Raw genomic sequence first — 18472 nt, forward strand, 5'->3', positions numbered from 1 at the left:
CCGAAAATGGCCATTCTGCCACCAGACTTAAAGGCAATTACCGTCTTCTTAATATTTTTACAACCACATCACTGTTAGCTACAGTGGGTGAACCTACTAGTGCGGTGGGCAGGATTTTTGGTGGGAGAGTGTGGAGGGGATAGGCTGAGTGGAATGACTGTGATGTTGGCAGGATGAGTATTGTGGGTCAGGATGGGTGAGGTGGGTAGGAAGGGTTGGGCGGGAGTGTCGGCAGCGTTGTTCGATGCGTGGGTAGGTAGGATGGATGGGTGAATGCTTGGGCATAGTGGATGGGATGGTAATGGGATGGATGGGTAATTTAGTTGGGTTGGAGGATAAGCAGGGTGAGTGGAAAGGATTGGTGGGTGGGTGTGCAGTGGGTAAATAGGTTCATGGTAGTAACTGGTCCATGAGGAATATACTCCTGATGAAATGGGCCCAAAGAGGAATATTGGTTCAGTGGGTAAAATGAGAGCCTGAGGTTCTTCTTCCACGGGGGAAGTGGGCATCCAGCGTCCCAGGCAATGCTGGTATGCACCATCATAGGGTTTTACCCGAGCAACGCCGAGTACCTCTACTCGTAATTACTATTAATATTACCTTTAACGTACAGTAGCAGTAGTAGTAGTAGTAGTAGTAGTAGTAGCAGCAGCAGTAGTGGGAGTAGTAGCAGTACCATCATCAGAATCTACAGTAGCAGCAGCAGTAGCATTTATTATTATTATTTCCACCCAACAACTATACAAGACTCCTGTGCTATATTAACTTTCTTTTTCCAAAACAATCTATCAAAAGTGCCAGTGGGGGTCACTGTGGCCTGGTCAGTTCTTCTCGGAATGCAAATTTTATATTCTTGTATGTAAATTTTTTTTGCCCCAGACCATGCCTGAGATATCTTTCTCACAGTATACAAAAATTTCTCATTCTCAGACTTATCTCACCAAAATAGCATCGTCTGGCATTAAATGAAATGTAATACAGTTCTGCCAGCCATGCGCAACAATCCGTGACGTTATTGCCCCATCATGAATGTAAGGATCCAGGGTTAAGCTACACATTTCACACATTTAAAGTGAGCGTGACCAGTTACTAGTCCCTGGATAGGATTACTTGGGTATTTAACCCACAACGATCGCGGCTGAAACGTCTTTAAGCCCCAATATCACCAGGCGTCAGTCTGTTGTCTTTATGGTTACATCACAATGTACAGTTGAAATAGCAATGCTGCCACATTGTTTTATTTGAACATTTATGAAATTATAATGTATTCTGAGAAGTTTGTTGAGTTCCGATGATCACACCACCGACTTGCCGATGTCATTGTTTTCTGTCTGGTTATTTATTGTAAAGGGGTGGGTCAGTGTACATGCCGGCATTTGTACAGATATAGCCATTTCTGGCGGATGTTTGCAGATGTCCTGTGACTTGTACAAAACCCTGACCTATGAAGTTCTGAGTTTTTCTCTTTTTCTTTCTTTCTTTCTTTTTTTCCTTTTATCTTTTTTTTTTTTTTTTTTTTTTTTTTTTGCTGTGAATATAATGCTTATGTGTGTTTTTTCTAGCCTAACAAAGACATCTAACCTTTTCAGTTCATGTGATGACAGAATTCAGACACATTAGACGGTTGATCTTGATTGTAATAGGAGATTTAAACTTCCTTATAGCAATGATTAACTGTAATTGATGCATCCACGAATATGTACTGAAGTTGTGGGACTGCCACAGTTTTGTTATGTAAAAAGATATCGATAATTGTGGTACTAATATTTATCCTCAGGCTGAAGGATTTAGTTTTAATATATTGGTCAGCAGGGAGGGGTCATCTTCACGCAGTGGCATTGATATAACCGGACGACTCCACAGCCTGGTCTTACCTATGTCTCTCACTTTCCTCTCAGCACTCCTACAGGAGGAGGATGTACTGTAGCAGCGTGTCAAGATCAGTCTGCATTACACCAGGTTTACGTTCAAATGAGGCTAGAGCAACAACAATAGCAGCAGCAACAACATCACCAACACCAACACCACCACCAACAACAACAGTAACAACTGGTGAACTTCATAACGTGATATTCTCTTAACACTCAAAGGCTTTTTCTACTCAGTTATGTCGTATTAGAGTAATCTGTGTAAACTGGATTACAGTGCTAAAGTTGTCTCAACTGCGAGAGGGTCTGTGGTATCAGTAATAACGCTTAGGCTCCAATGAATCATTTTCATTTGAATTAAATCGTTTGGTGTTTGCTGGATTAGAATAGCTACTAAAGGCGTCACAGTCATGAGAGGATATATCATGAAAGATGTGATGTTTATAATTTACAACTTCCAACTAATCTACTTGGATTATACTGCATTAATATGCTTCTCAATAATATCAAATTCGTTTAATTCCTCAAATCTGATGGTTCATTCTCTCTTTATATATATATATATATATATATATATATATATATATATATATATATATATATATATATATATATATATATATATATATATAATTCCTGCTACTTTGGATAATAATTATTCAGCAAAGTAAAGGCCTTGCATACATAACACTTTAATGGAGGTTGTAATCTAACCCAATAAGTTTTAAAAATTTCTCTTAAGCTGAACAAAATCATCAAAGGGTAGCAAATATACGTTATGGTAGTAAAGGAGTCTTAACAGAAAATTTCCAAAGTAAGGAAGTAAGCCAGGTAGGAGGATCTGTGTCAAGTGACAGCAACATGCCTCAGAATTTAACTCTTGAATCTGCGTGATGTCTTTTTTAAAACTTTATTTATGTTACCTAGTTACGATTTTATTGGAGTTGACTTATCGTACTGAAGGGGTTAACGAAGGCCATATCTAACCTTTCCATTTCAGAAAGTTTCTTATTAGCTTAATAAGGTCGTCTGAGATTAGTGACATTAGAGTAAAGAATGCGTATGGGTGAAGTAGTTTGTCCCATGAATCCAATAGACATCAGTTTTATTTCATTCTTGTTACATCCAGTCGATTTTGTTTAGCTCAGGATAGACTTTCTGTAGCGCAGAGGACCATACTAACCCCTATCCGCCAGGGGATGGTTATATTTGACACGAAATTGGTGGACTGGGGCCACCGGGGGACGCCTATAACCGCAAGTGTTTTCGTGCCACAGTTTGAAGAGGCTGCCACTTGATCTCGTCACCAAAAGGTGGGAATAGCCTCCTGGCACCTGAGGCAAGCATACCTCAGTCATCTCTGTGACTCTGCCAGGTGTAGGACGATGTTTTCTTAAGTCTCTCATCCAATTCCGTTCTTGCATTACGTGAAGCTTTGCCTCATCCACCCCTGACAAGCCTCTTTCCACGAATACTAGGAAAGGGCTCAGGTATAGTGCCATAGAGTGTCTTGGATGCAACTGTGCCTAGTTTATCTAGTAACTGAGAAGTTATCACATTGAGAGCAAAGTGAAAGTCGGTGCCACATGCACATGCACGAATACAGCCTGCCTCGCGGCCAAAAATTACGTATACCCTTCACGGCCTTACTCTTCAATGCGACCACCTACAGACCAGGGGATGGTTTTATTTACATGAAGAGTTGTTGAACAATGTTTTTTATCTTTTTTCCTAACTGCTATGTGTTCCGAGATATTAAGGTTTAAAAACAAGCAACTTTGTAAAAATTGCCCGTTCTGAGAGGGTGATGGGAGTATAAACAGCCCAGCGCAGAGGGGCTAAAGTGCTTCAGTTCGAGTTATTTTTTTTTTTAATATAGTATGAATGGTATATGACACAGAAGGTAAAGAATACGAGTACAGTATAATAGAAGGGGCGGTGAGTGATGAACAAGGAGACTAGGATTGGCAAGGGATGTGTGAATGTACAGTTAGTAGGGCAGTGGTACTCAATTGGCAGACCACGGTCTAAATCCGGACCGCGGTGAGCTTTTGTGTGGACCCCAACACACTAGCTTCTAGAAGAACGGATGGTTGCGTCTAGAACAATGTACATACATTCAATTTTTTTTTTTTTTTTTCAAAAAATTATTTGTGTAGTATATTTTCTTCAACATTTTTGGGCAAAAAAGTCCATGGAGCTTGAAATAAATTGTAATGTGTGCTCTTATCTGTTTCTTAATACCACATTATGAATTAAGACTTTCATCCGGACCCTTGCTACGTAGGAAACTATGTGTCTGGACCTTCACACGTAGTAACTGAGTACCATTGTAGTAGGGAAAGCTTGTGAACATGACTAATATATTTATGACATTCATGGATCTAGATATCAGTATGACAAGGCAAATAAAGAGAGATTATGGAAGGTTTGTATATATAACATGTAGGGGGAAAGCTGCTGAATGCTGATGAGAGTTTTACAGCGGTAAGAATGACTGGATATGAGTAGGCGCAGTCTTAATGAGTGCATTGATATCAGCATTCAAGTAAGATAAGGATTGGTGATGTATCGTGGCTATACAGTATTTATATGGATAGGGTTATGATAGAGAGGAAAATTCAGATAATAGAGAGAGAGAGAGAGAGAGAGAGAGAGAGAGAGAGAGAACAGTACTGTAATGGATGGTGAAGGCTGGAGTATTTCAAAACTGATGTATGCAGATGATGTGCTGCTGGCCAATAGTGAATAGGAACTACGTACATAGGTACAAAGCTTTTTAGATGTCTGTGTTAATTTTGCTTTGAAAGTGAATATAGAAAAGATTGTAAGTGATGGCTGGTGAGAGAAAGGGCGACTCCTAGTGTGATGTTCTGGTGAATCTAAAGAAATTTGAATTGGTGAGAGTTTAAATACTGGGGTGTAGTGATTAACAAAAAACAAACAAAAACAAAAAAGATAACTATGCAAATGAATTAGAAAGATGAGTGACACATGGGAAGAGTGTGATTGGTGCTATGAATGTCTTAATAGGAAACAGAGGTCGGAGAGTGGCATCTGCATGCAAGAGTATTACTACCCATATTGCACATAAACATATGGGAGTGAGACTTGGTGTGTCATGAAAACAAAAAGTACGGAAGCATTGCAGTGAAGATGTGGTTCTTGAGATATGTGCAAGGGACAGAAAGTGGATAATATAATATTCAGTGGGTTTCGTAAAAGATGTGGATTAATGAAGTCCGTGGAAAACAGTTAACGAGAGAGTGTTCAGACAGTACCGTCATATGGATAGAATCAGTATGAACGGGATGGTGAAACTGTATACGAATATGTGAAAGAGTCTGAAGGTTCGTGGAGGCATGGTAATCTAAGAAAATGGAATGTTGTTAATAAGTGTTTGGGAAGGAAAGGCGTGGGGACTGATAAAGCTAGGGAACTGACAAGTGACCGAGGTGGTTGGACGACTTTTATACAGAGTGTATGACAAGGGTTTTGCACCTCATTTTAACTTGACAGCTTGACAGCTGACGGACTGACCCAATATGATGGGTAGTTTTAAAGCTCCGTGTGTTTAGCTGTAACTGTTAGAAGGAGCCAGGGTTGCAGGTGTGTGAATGGTGAATGAATGGGTGACTCATTTTATTGGGCATGCTGTTGATTAGATATCGCACTATCATAAACTTTCCTTTTCCTTGTTTCTAGATCCTACCTCACCCCACCTGCTGGTGGGACAGGGTAGCACGACTATGACGACTACATTGATGATGATGATGATGATAAAGACAATTGAAATATGTAAAGTAGGTATAATTCAGCCACAGTCTATAATGTGCTAGTGAATGACGAATTAAATTTTAAATATTTAGCTAGTGACCGAGAAGACTTATTCCTATGTAATAATATTCGAAATTAATGGACCATGACCTCGACGATCTCGTATTCAGGTCGTGGGACTGCCCATGTTCCGTCAGGTGAAAACATACCTACAATACCGTAGTATCATGAAGGATAGATGCCTGGGACTTCTGTACACACACACACACACACACACACACACACACACACACAGATTGTTTTGAATCATTAATAGCTCCAATTAAATTTCAGAAAAGTCCATTATTTTAATTTCTGTGTTATTTACTTTTCGTTTACTGATATTTACACCAGTTTCAATTATGAGGTAGTAGCTGGTCTGGTGCTTTAGTGAATATATACTTTTTCTCGTCATCTTTTTTCTATTTTTCTATGTGAGGAAGAAGGAACCAAAGGCCATGAGCCCGCAGTAACAGTTCCCTCCAAGAGAAAAACAAAATACAATAGAGAGCCAAATTCAAGATCCGATCATTTTGAGATGCCTGGACACACTGCGTTTGAAAGACTGGAGATCATAGGCAGCAGGAAATATAGACAGAGGGAGACAGTTCCAGAGCTGACCTGTTGCATAAATGAAAGACTGGGAGTAACGGTTAACTCTTGCATTAGAGAGTTGGACAGAAAAGGGATGAGAGTTTGCTGCCAGACGGATGCTATGCGCCCGTCGTAGAGGTGGAGGAATACAAGCAGACAGTTCAGAGGAGCGGTGACCATTAAAGTAGCGATAGAAAAGAGATAAAGATGCAACAGTGCGGCGAAGAGACAGAGGTTGAAGGGAGTCAGTAAGAGGAGGAGAGTTAATGAGACGAAAAGCCTTTGACTCCACCCTATTAAGAAGAGCTGTATGTGGGGAGCCTCCCCACACATGAGAGTTGTACTCCACACAGGGGCGGATAAAACCCCTGCGTCGTGTCAGCATAACCTTCATATCCGTCCAGCATCACCTTGACATGTCGGATGTGTATTGGTTAGCGCCTTCAGCAAACTGGAAGAGCCTCAGTACCAATCTCGGGCCGATCAGACTTTTGGTCAAATGTGTTTCCTTTCTTCTCCTTCTCCTTGAATTTCTATTGACTTTTATCAGTATGGTACAGTTTATCTCTTCATTTCTATCAGGTCAGCTTTACTCTTTCCTACTTATATATACTTATATATACTTTTATGTACGGATATATATACTTATGCATATACATACGAAGCTGCAGCTGTCTTTAAATCTGTCGACACACGTCTTGACCATTACATGCTTAGAGCCTGTTATTTGCGGAACTGAAAGATGTGAAGTGGGATACCTGGAAGGCGTTAGATAACCAGTGGAGACATTAACAAAAACTGTCTGATGCTTTCATGCTGAACTACTGGGGCAAACAGGAAAGTAAGGCAACTAGTGGATTTTTTTTTTTTCAGCAAATACGTCAGTGGTAAGAATGATGTAATCTTCAGCATTTCCAATAAAGCAACTGGCTTAAAATTATACATACGCACATACATATTCATATATTATATATATATATATATATATATATATATATATATATATATATATATATATTTATATATATAAAAGTGAGTTTTACACCCGGTACCCCTTTTCTGGATAAGGGCCAAGGCGTTGCCCCTGGGTAGAGGACTTTTGCTTGGAGCTTGTAGCATCTTATGACCGGCTGCCCTTCCTGATGTCTACCAATGACCCTGGTGTGGATTCGATCCTCCGACCCTTCGGTCAGAGCGTAGCGCTCTAACCCACTGAGCCACGGATATATATATATATATATATATATATATATATATATATATATATATATATATATATATATATACAAAGTTAGATGAAGATGTATGGAAGCAATGAAACACACTCTGCGTTTGCCATGGAATGCCTTATTGTAAAAATGGGCAATAATATATATGAGACTGCAACAGTAGTTTTTGGAATAGATGACCGGGGTGCTGAAGATGAAATAATGGTGAAAATTGCGGGAAAAAGGAGTATTAACGAATGTCTTACTGATACTGTTGTTGTGGCTCAAATGAACGTGAATCCGGTGAACTGCATGCTAAATATGCTCTTCAGCTGCACTCCATCATCTCACTTTCGAGAGATAGGGAGTTTAGAGACGTATGTATAACCAGGCAGCGGATCTACCTAGTTATATCGTGACATTTCATGGAGGCGTCTCTCTCGAGCATCTCATACTCTATTGTAAAAAGAAAAAAAAGCAGAAATGAAGTTTCGTTCAGATTTACACAAATATTGCTAGTCTTGAACCAGATGCAACCAATCTTGGTAGACCATTTTCATTCATTCATTGCCAGACGCCATGTATCCCAGACGGGGTGGCTAATGGCTTAGAGTTAATTGTTTTACAGGGAGGGGCACTAATCCTTCACCAACCCCACTTGACACGTAGGGATGCCAGCAGCATCTGGTGTTCCCAGGCGGTCACCAATCCAAGTACTAACCAGACCCAACGTTGCTTAACTTTGCTGATCGGACGGGAAGCGGTGTACTCAACGTGGTATGGCCCTTAAAAATTTAGAATACAATAGGCCTTTGTGCACGTTGATTTCTGGTTACAGCAAAGTTTTTGATTCATTTGAAACAACTACAGTACTGAAAGCAATTCGAGAACAAAATGTATACATAATTTAATTTGTGCTTAATTTGCTTAGAAATAGTATAATCTCCATAAAACTAGATATGGTTAACCGGGAATCGAAAGTAAGCAGATCCATTAGAACAGTGGTTCTTAACCTTTTTTGAGTCACGGACCCCTTCGAGAAACTGGTGAACGCTATGAACCCTTTCCCTACAAAAAAATGCATATAAGCACAAAAGCAGCATTTTGCATGCAATAAATATACATTATTTTATTGAAAACTACCTCACGCAGTGTATCACAAAGTATAAAACAGTCTTTACAAAGAATTATGTTTCTCACTCTTTTTCATGCAAAAACTAATGGCCACTCGAAAAAATGAAATACATCCAACTTGACCAAATTAAACAAAACAAAACTTTAAGTCTGCTTAAAAGTTCATTTCAGTGAGAAAGTTGTTGTTGCTGTATAGCTTGAATAAGATGAAATTGTAGTGTGGTCTTTGACAAGGCAACACGCATGTAATCACTGACATCCAATTGATTAAGACTTTTCATTTTGATAGAAACAAGCGCTGAAATCCCTGACTCACAAAGGTATGTAGTTGCAAACGGAATCAGAGCACCCATAGCTCGCTTTGTCAGATGAGGGTAGGCTTGTGTCAACGAACACCAGAATTCTTCAAGACTTCGAGTTTGTTTGTTTGTTTGTTTTTTAAGTTAATGATGCCAAACGGCATCACGCAATCTCGCTAAATTGTTCTCAATTATTCTGACCTTCACGGACCCCCTGTATCACATCCATGGACCCCTTGGGGGTCCATGGACCCCAAGTTAAGAACCCCTGCATTAGAAGAAAGGACACAGTATCATGCCCAGGATACCTAAGGAAACGCAACCTCAACACCGAATCATCCTCAGTTCAGCCCGTAATAGTCCCTCGCGGCCACTTATTCCCCCCTCTCTAAACTAACCATCTCCGTGATTAATCGCTCTCTGTCACACTAGACTCAATTTCAGTCATCCTTTCAGGCACCCCACATCATATTGAATCCGCTCCCAAAATCATTATTCACATATTCACTGTTTTCTCTGCATCACAGTCCTCCACCACGACTTGGTTCGCAGTTATAGAGAAATATAGTAAGACATATACTTACTGTAGTCTAAACATTGCTCAAATTTTAGTTTTTCCAGCTCATTTCATAATTATATTCAATATGCTTTCCAGAGCATTTCTTCGTGACTAGCACCACAAGCACCATACTCTTGTGTTAATCTCTTGTTACAGATCAGTATCCTAGGTGGAGAGGTGGCAATTTTTTGGCCAAGTTAATGATCCTGTACCAGCAAGATTAAACTATAGAAAGATATTTTTGTAATGACGTTAACCCTTTTACCACAAAAGGTTTTTTCCATGTTAAATGAAATCTTCTGAATGCAGACGGAGTAAAAAAAAAAAAAAAGGAGACAATAGTGCAGCGGTTAACCCCAAACTATGATTCTGTGTGGTTGATTTTATTATTGTCCCCGCCGGACGATTTTATTCAAATGGGGGAAACCTCTTGTTGTGAAATAGCTGAGTAAAGCTATATATCCCACTGAGACTCAGGGTGGCTGGAGGTGAGGTGTTTCTGAACGGGTACTTAGCATATTGCTCTCCTCTTACCTGTTCATAGTCACCAAGGTCATTTGTCCCAGCCAGGGGTCATCCCCCCCCCTTCATTATTTTTTGAAAATGCTTAATTTTATCCATTCTGGATATGGGTTCTCAGTGGGATATGTATAACACAAGTTTGAATCTCTCTCCTAAAAAAAAAATAAATCGTCGGGCGGAACGTCTCTCTCTCTCTCTCTCTCTCTCTCTCTCTCTCTCTCTCTCTTTCTCTCTCTGTAGTGGGTTTGTGGGTTTGTAGTGGATGGGTGATCGGATGTTGTTTGTATTCCTTGTAAATAGAGAGGTTCATTTGCAGCAGAAGAAAATCACTCTGAGGTAACAAAAATTGGCAAGGAAATGGCTTGACCGTACTCAGTTGATTAACTCTCTCGTGGTAGAGTGAGCCACAGAAGCCTAAAGTGTTAAAGCTTATACCATTACTCCTCTCATAGTCTGGGCGACGATATATTATTATTATGATTATTATTATATTTCACCAGAAACAAAACGAGATTTATTTAGTAAGATCGAAACACAGGTACACGAGTGTTTATTCTGTGTCGATGGCTCTACTGCTATTAATCCCATCGAGACGGCTATGACTGTTATTATATCTTTGCTATCACCAGGCCATGCTGTTAGCCTATGAAAATATTTATCACATTGAAGGGATTAGATAAAACCTTCATCAACCCTTTCACTTAAAGACGTCTCTCCTAAGTTGAACGAAGTCGACTTATAATAGCGAGGTTAACTGATTAAAATGTAACATTGGACTCAAGGCGTTCATTCCTATACACTCTTGGATTCATGTATCAGTTAACCTTCTGAAGTGAGTGAACCCTTCATTGTGAGCACTCTGTCCTTTAGATCAATATAATCATTAGATGGTAACATAAACATATATTAAACATCATCTTACAGGCAGAGAGAGAGAGAGAGAGAGAGAGAGAGAGAGAGAATAAAGGACAGTTCATTGTCAAATCTCCAGTGAAGCTGATTTTTTTATGGAACTAGTAGTATGATTCTCCGCAGCTCTTATCTCTTGAAGCCACAATATCTGCGCCATGGAGTTACTGATTGCCGCTGAATCTGAGTCCCACATAAACCCTATGACTGGCTGGAACCTTCACCACAACAGATTCCTTCACTTCGGGAGAAAAAGAAACCTGTTCACCCCACAATCTATGCATTAGACTTTCTTCCAGGAAAGGCGACATCTCTCTCTCTCTCTCTCTCTCTCTCTCTCTCTCTCTCTCTCTCTCTCTCTCTCTCTCTCTCGAGTGATTGATGGCGCTCGCGCAAGTAAAAAGCCCGTGAGAATGCTCTCCTGCTTTGGGGGAAATTCCGAAGAATCTAAGAAGCTGCCATCCTCCAGCCATGGCAGAGAGCTGTAGTAAGCCTTTGTCTTTAGTATAGTGTCACCTGGGAGCTGAAGGGTTTTGAACTTTGTCAATATTTTATATATAAAAACCCATACACCTGGCCAGTCCCTTCCGGTTGGAAGGTGTGTGACATGTAGTATCGTCATGGCTACGTCACTCTGCCCGAGCACATGCACCAACTTCACTCCACTGGAGAAGGTGTTGCCAGTGCTCTGAATGCTACCTTATTAGGGAATATGGAATACTCTGGACCTGCTACCCCCGCTGATCTTGAGGTCGACCTAGCACTCAATGACGAAAGCGTTCCATCTGAGGAAGCTGTGCCATCCCTTGATCTTCACAGACTCCAGGGCTCCACATCTAATGCACTCACGGTGACTCTCAGGCTGACTCAACCTGTAGCCACCCATCATGTCACCCTGGGCTCCACCTCCACCAAACGCCTGTGGAACACGCTTCAAATATCAACAGTAAACCATCATCTGCTGCAACAATATCCAAGCACAATGAGAATTCTCAGTGCAAGGTTCCTGATCGCCTCCTCCCTTGCCTCACTCCTCAGAAGACACCTTCCCAGCCTGTATTAGTTCCTCCAGCATTTGCTCCCCAAGCTGAGTATGTCAAACTCCTTTTCAAAGAGTACCAGACTGTTGATGTGAATCTTTGTTGGTTGTCTGGGGTCACCAAGATGTTCTGTCTCAATCGGGAGCTAGCTGAGGTCAAGATGTCTGCAACATTTCCTGCTTTGTCTATATCTCAAGATGATGTACGGACATCACAGACAAGGTCACGAGTGGTGAGCTCCTGTTCTTGTTCCTGAATGTTCAGGACTCAACAGACAGGCCCTGAAGCTACCTACCTGTCTCATCACTCGCTACCCTGTCAGCGTTGACCTTTCCTTGGCCAAAGAACTCCCTGGCATCCACAGTGCTCATCGTTTCCATCAAAATGGGGCGCCCATCAACCGACCTGTTGTCATCTGGAGTCTCCCGGACCCTCCTTCACCAGTTGTCAGTTTCAGTTTTCTCCCTTGTCGCCCATTCTGTGACCTACGCAGAATGAAGGACGAACAGTTGTGGCGCTTCATAAGCTGGAGAGTCGGACATATTTCACGGTACTGCTTTGCCTCGAAGAAGTATGTGTGGTGTGCTACCAACAGTGCCTCTCAGACTTGCCCACATTGCATTCCTTCACCACCCACCACTGTTGCTACCACTTCTGCTTTGGAACTGCTACCTTTACCTGTGCTGGACATCTCGCAGTGGAGATGTCCTCATCACTATAAGCCAGGAGTCAATGTGTGGCATGGTTGTACCAAAAGCTCAGGGCCTGCTGCGACTCCTAGAGCAGTGCTACCACATGCACCACCACCACCACTACCACCTCCACCTGATGCTGCCACCTCAGTCACCTCTTCTACTCCCAATTCTGCACAAGTACTTGCCCTCCGTGAAGCTGTTGCCTCTCTGATGTCTCAGTGCACTGTGCCTACAGCACACTTGGATGACCTTGAGGCAAGCAACGATGGCTTGGTCAGTCAGCACACCAGCACCAAAAGCACACTTGCTTCTTTGATTGAGTCTCATCGAGTTAACATCACTTCTGTCATCACCCTCACAGAGAAGCTGGTTGCTATCACGTCTCGCCTTGAGAGGATCAGTAATCTAACGACAATCGACCCCTCACATACTACACCACAAGACGGTGCACATGCTACCTGCTCACCCCAGCCTTACTCCCAGAAACCTAAACATAAAATCTTCTAACCAAATACCGCTTCATGTTATTTCTTGGAGTGCCTGTTGAGTCAGAAATCAACTGAAACTTGCTGCACTCAAGAGCTATGTATATCTCACCATCACCCACATGTTATATTCATTCAAGAAGCTTTTGTTGGTCGTCCTCTACTGGGGAATAGGCTCCCTCACTTTACTGGCTACATTTCGTATGCTCACCTTGCCAGGAATGGTCGCATTAATTATATTCATTCCTCCCTACCACATCAATTTCTCTGCTTCTCTGTAAATGATGATATGATCATCTGGCTTTTTGAGGTCACAGTGGGTGATGGTAGGATCCACTTATATAACATCTTTTTTGTCCCTGGAAGGATCAATCACCCTGCCCTCCCTACTCTTACAATTCGTGGCATGATCTACACAGGTGACACTAATGCCCGACATCCTGCTCTGGGTGACCTCTCTCCTACTTTAACGTACAGTGGGCATCCTCTCCTTGAATATATCCGTTGCTACTAACTCACTCATTGGGAGACTGTCGGTGCCATGCACACTCGTCGAGGCACTGTTGATCACATCATAACATCTGGGCTAGTGCCGTCCCACGTCAGGTGTTCTTCCGTCCCTACCCTCTTCTCGGACCATGCTGCCCTCAGCCTCAGCTACTCACTTTCTGCTGGACCTTCCTCTCCTCACATTTGCACCAGCATTACCATTCCTCCTAAGTACCGTCCGACTGACATCTCATGCATTTCCAACCTTCTCCACACATTTGATTTACAGTCACCTGATAACTTATATTTCTTCGTGGTAAACTCCACATTCTTCCACAGCTGCTGGGTTAAAAGACCATACAATTTCAGGTCATGCTCGTCAGCAGAGAAGTGAAAGTGCCCCCTTATTCTTCACCAACATCCGTGGTCTTAGTACCAATTTAAATTCAGTTCATTTTTTCCTATGGTCCATATCCCCTCTGGCCCTCTTCCTCACAGAACCACAAATCTCACCCTGTACAGATATATCCCCATAAAATTTTCCCAGTTACAATCTCTTCACAAACTTCCGTAACAAGGGCGGCATCTGTTGTTATATCAAATTTCAGTATGCAGTTGACACCATTTTAAACTTTACTTAATCCACTTTTGATTACTCATTGTATAAACTGAATTGTCAAAATATTACCAAATATATCTGTGTAGTCTATCGCTTCCTCAGTGCTTCTTCAGAACCCAGTGAATTTGATTCCATATCCACACATTTGAGTATTCTAAACCTTTCCCTTAGCACCGAAATTACCATTCTGGTTGATTTTAACATACATACTGTAATGTTGAATGGTTATTGCATTCTGCCAGGACTGATGACGCTGGTCTAGAGTGCAAGCTGTTTGCAGAATCGTTTAATCTCACGCAGCTGGTAAAGTAACCAACCACAATACCAGATAATCCTGACCATAATGCCCATCTCTTAGATCTATTCCTGACAAATAATCCAAATCAATACAGGATAGAGGTATTGTCTCCACTTGGATCCTCTGACCACAATCTCATCAAAGCCTCATTAGTTAACCCCCCCAAACCTCCTCATTCTGAACCTGTCAAGGTGACCTGATGGCACTTTGATAGGGCAAACTGGGATGGATTTAGAATTTATCTTGCTGACATTCCATGGCAGTCTTTCTTCTCTAGTGATGTCAATTCTGCCCAGTCCCACATTTGCGACTTAATACTAGCTGGTATGGATTTATTCATACCAAGTCAACAGTTCACTAAAAGATTGAACTTTCCAAAATGGTTTGATAGCAGCCGTGCCAGAGTAACAGCCCAAAAGTCATTAGTGTATAACTCTTACTTAAAATCAAAAACATCTGAATCAATCTCTCAATTTAAAATTGCTAGAAACCATGGAAAAGCTGTAAATCTCACAAAATCAAACACCCTTCAAAATCAAGCATCAAAAATACATAACAACCTTAATGACAATAGAATATTCTGGTCAACTCTCAATTCTTTCAATAATAACTTTAACAAGTCATCATCCATTCCCCCACTAAAATCTTCAGATGGTAACATTACAAATGACCCGCGTGGGAAAGCAGATATCTTTCCCAGTACATTTGCCAGAAATTCTACCATAGAGGAAGCCAGCCAGAACGTCCCAGTACTAGAACTTGACTCTTCCAAAACTGTTCCACTTAAAATACAGACAAGATACATAAAATGAAATGCCACCAATTGTTTTGAAAAAGTGTTCCCCAGAACTTGCCTCTGTTCTAGCTAAATTATTCAGACTATGCATACGTACTTCTTCATTCCCGAATTCATGGAAGGAAGCCAATATCCACCCAATTCCAAAGAAAGGAAGTTCCTCTGACCTGTCTGATTACAGACCAATAGCTGTCACTTCTTCTCTTGCAAAGGTATTTGGAACTTTAATTAATAGGCACATAGTTAAACATCTTGAATCCAACACCTTAATTAACGATAGACAATATGGTTTTCGCCACGAAAGATCCACCATTGCCATACTCAATCTCGTGACTCATACCATCCATCAATCAATCGACCTACATGGAGAAACTCATACAGTAGCCCTTGATATTTCTAAAGTTTTTGACAGAATAAGGCACCGTTCCCTGTTGTCTAAACTCCTTTGCTATGGCCTAAAGTCTTTTGTCCCTTTGATTTCTTCATATCTCAGCGACAGAAAAGTAAAAGTGGATGATGTATTTTCCGATTTCCACTCAACGCTGGCATGCTGCAGGGTTCAGTTCTTGTGCCAACCCTGTTCCTGGTTCATATTAATGATCTCTTATCAATCACCCATAATCCCATCCATTAATATGCAGATGATTCAAAACACTTCATAGTTCATTCACACTCAGACACCCATTGACAAAGTCTGATATCTCTAACTCTCAACTTAGTACAGCCATCTCTATAAATCAAGACTTATCTACAATCAGTGAATGGGGACAAAACAACCTTGTCTCATTTAGTGCTAACAAAACTAAATATATACAATTTACTAACAGACAGGTATTGCCAGATTAGTATATTACTTTCAATGGTACAAATAATCCCATCCCCAAAAGTATTGAAATTCTCGGTGTCTCACTTAACAATGCCCTCAGGTGGACCTCTCATGTCAGATCACTTGTTAAACCCCCTCAAAGAAACTTGGATTATTGTACAGAGTTCGTAACTTCACTGGCAAGCAGTTAGCTATAATTCATAAGAGTCATGAGCGCTCTCAGCTTGAATACTGCACACCCTTGTGGAATGGATGTGGAGAGGTTGCATTAAAACAACTAGACAACATTCAGAACAAAGCTGTTAGAATTATTAATAATCCTGCTATTACTAATAAAATACCTCCCCTACAAGTAAGAAGAAATGTTGCCTCCCTTGCATTATTTTACAGATATTTTTATAGCAAATGCTCAGACGAAGTTGCGTCCACTGCGCCACCTCTCCATGCCTTCCTTCATGCTACACGGGCATCTGGTAGCGCTCATGACTGGAATGTCACTCAGCCATACTGCAGAACCTCTGCCCATCAGAATTCATTCATTCCCCGAACTGCATCTCTCTGGAACGCGCCCCCCCCCCAGAGTTGTTTCCCTCAAACCTTCAACCTAGAGCTGTTCAAGTCTAACTGTTACAGATACTTTATGAACAGAGGACACCAGTTATCTGGTGTATGGATTAGTTTTTTTATTTATTTGTTTTTCCTTCCTCTGTTCTGTTATTAAAAAAAAAATAAAATAAAAGTCGCTGAAGCTCATACTTGAACACTTGATCAGTGCATCCTTCAAGGAGAAAGGAGGGTGGTGGAAGATGGTCTGTATTTCAAAAGGCAACCAAAACCTGACCATCTGCACAAGTACCAGGCGTCAAGAGACACTCTAATTGCCCACTAGCAATGTGTCCATATTGAATCCTGGTGGACGTTCACAGCATCAGTCATCAGATGAGTGTTGGATCCATGTGGCATCTATTAAACAAGGTCGTCTGGAAAAGCCCTCATGTGCTCTCCACCACAGTTCAGCTGAGTATGCACAAGATCTTATTAGTACATGGTCTAAACAATCACACACATGGAACCTTCCTGCACATATTCAAGATGCACTCTTCTCTCAGCAAAATATCCGCACACTCAGTCTGATGGCTGCTTTACTGAAGGCAGGTGAAGTTGATGACGTGCTAATATCTGAGGACGAATAGCAACGTGCTCACATTAAGAGTACGGCAACAGTTGTCATAAAAGACTTTGTAGTAACTTGTAGTGGAGTTTTGTGGATCAGTTATATATATATTAGACTCGTGGACGAGCGGTTGTTATACGTGAGTTGCTTTGTAAGTAGATAATCTTGGTTCCCTTTTGTCATGCAATGACAGGAGAGGTAAAGATGAGTATGGGACTATTTTTATTTGTCTTGGAAATATTAACAAAGTCTCTCACACACGAGTGAAGTTAAGTAGAGTCCCGCGAGCTACCTCCCTGTCTCGCTCTCTCTCTCTCTCTCTCTCTCTCTCTCTCTCTCTCTCTCGCCCATGTTGCTAGGGTCGTTCTCCCTACTACCTGCCGGTTCTATGGCCTGTCTCCTTCTGAGCTCTGCTTCCTAAATTCTGGTGTAGCAGGGGTCGTGTCATGTGTGTTACACTGTGGTTGGAAAGTTCTAGAAACCTGTGTGTGAGTATGTGTGTGTATGGTCACGAGGCGCTGTCGTGTGCCTATAAAGCATTCCTTGAGTTAAGAGTGTGTAATTTATTATCTTCAGAGAAAATCTAAGTTGAGCAGGGTATGTCTTACAGAGACAATATAATAAGTAAGTCTAGTTGGGCCCCTCTTTCTTGTTCACTCTCTCCACTACCTGTCGGTTCTATGGCCTGTCTCCTTCTGAGCTCTGCTTCCTAAATTCTGGTGTAGCAGGGGTCGTGTCACGTGTGTTACACTGTGGTTGGAAAGTTCTAGAAACCTGTGTGTGAGTATGTGTGTATGTGTGTGTATGGTCACGAGGCGCTGTCATGTGCCTATAAAGCATTCCTTGAGTTAAGAGTGTGTAAGCATGTTTAGCATTGCTCGATTCTCGCAGACACAATACCTTCTCATCATCTGACTTGCTGCTTCTATCTGTCTCTCTATCTATCTATTTATCTATTTATCTATTATGATTTGTAATTATAATATGGAGACCTGACACAGTCACCGGGGGTGATGGCATCACTTACCCTATCATTTGTTTTCTCCTAAAAGTCTCTGACAACCCCCTGCTATGGCTCTACAATGTTTGCTTCCATAAGGGATATGTGCCTAATGTCTGGACCTCCAGCACAATTGTACCC

General features: G+C 41.3%; 1 pseudogene; it reads right to left on the minus strand.

Moving 5' to 3' along the window:
* Nucleotides 1-8158: 8158 nt before the first annotated feature.
* Nucleotides 8159-8277, minus strand: LOC145399529 (5S ribosomal RNA; annotated as a pseudogene).
* Between the last annotated feature and the right edge of the window lie 10195 nt (nt 8278-18472).

The sequence above is a fragment of the Coenobita brevimanus genome, chromosome 5 (assembly GCF_032717465.1).
Source record: "Coenobita brevimanus isolate Jiangsu-jjx chromosome 5, ASM3271746v2, whole genome shotgun sequence".
Taxonomy (NCBI): domain Eukaryota; kingdom Metazoa; phylum Arthropoda; class Malacostraca; order Decapoda; family Coenobitidae; genus Coenobita; species Coenobita brevimanus.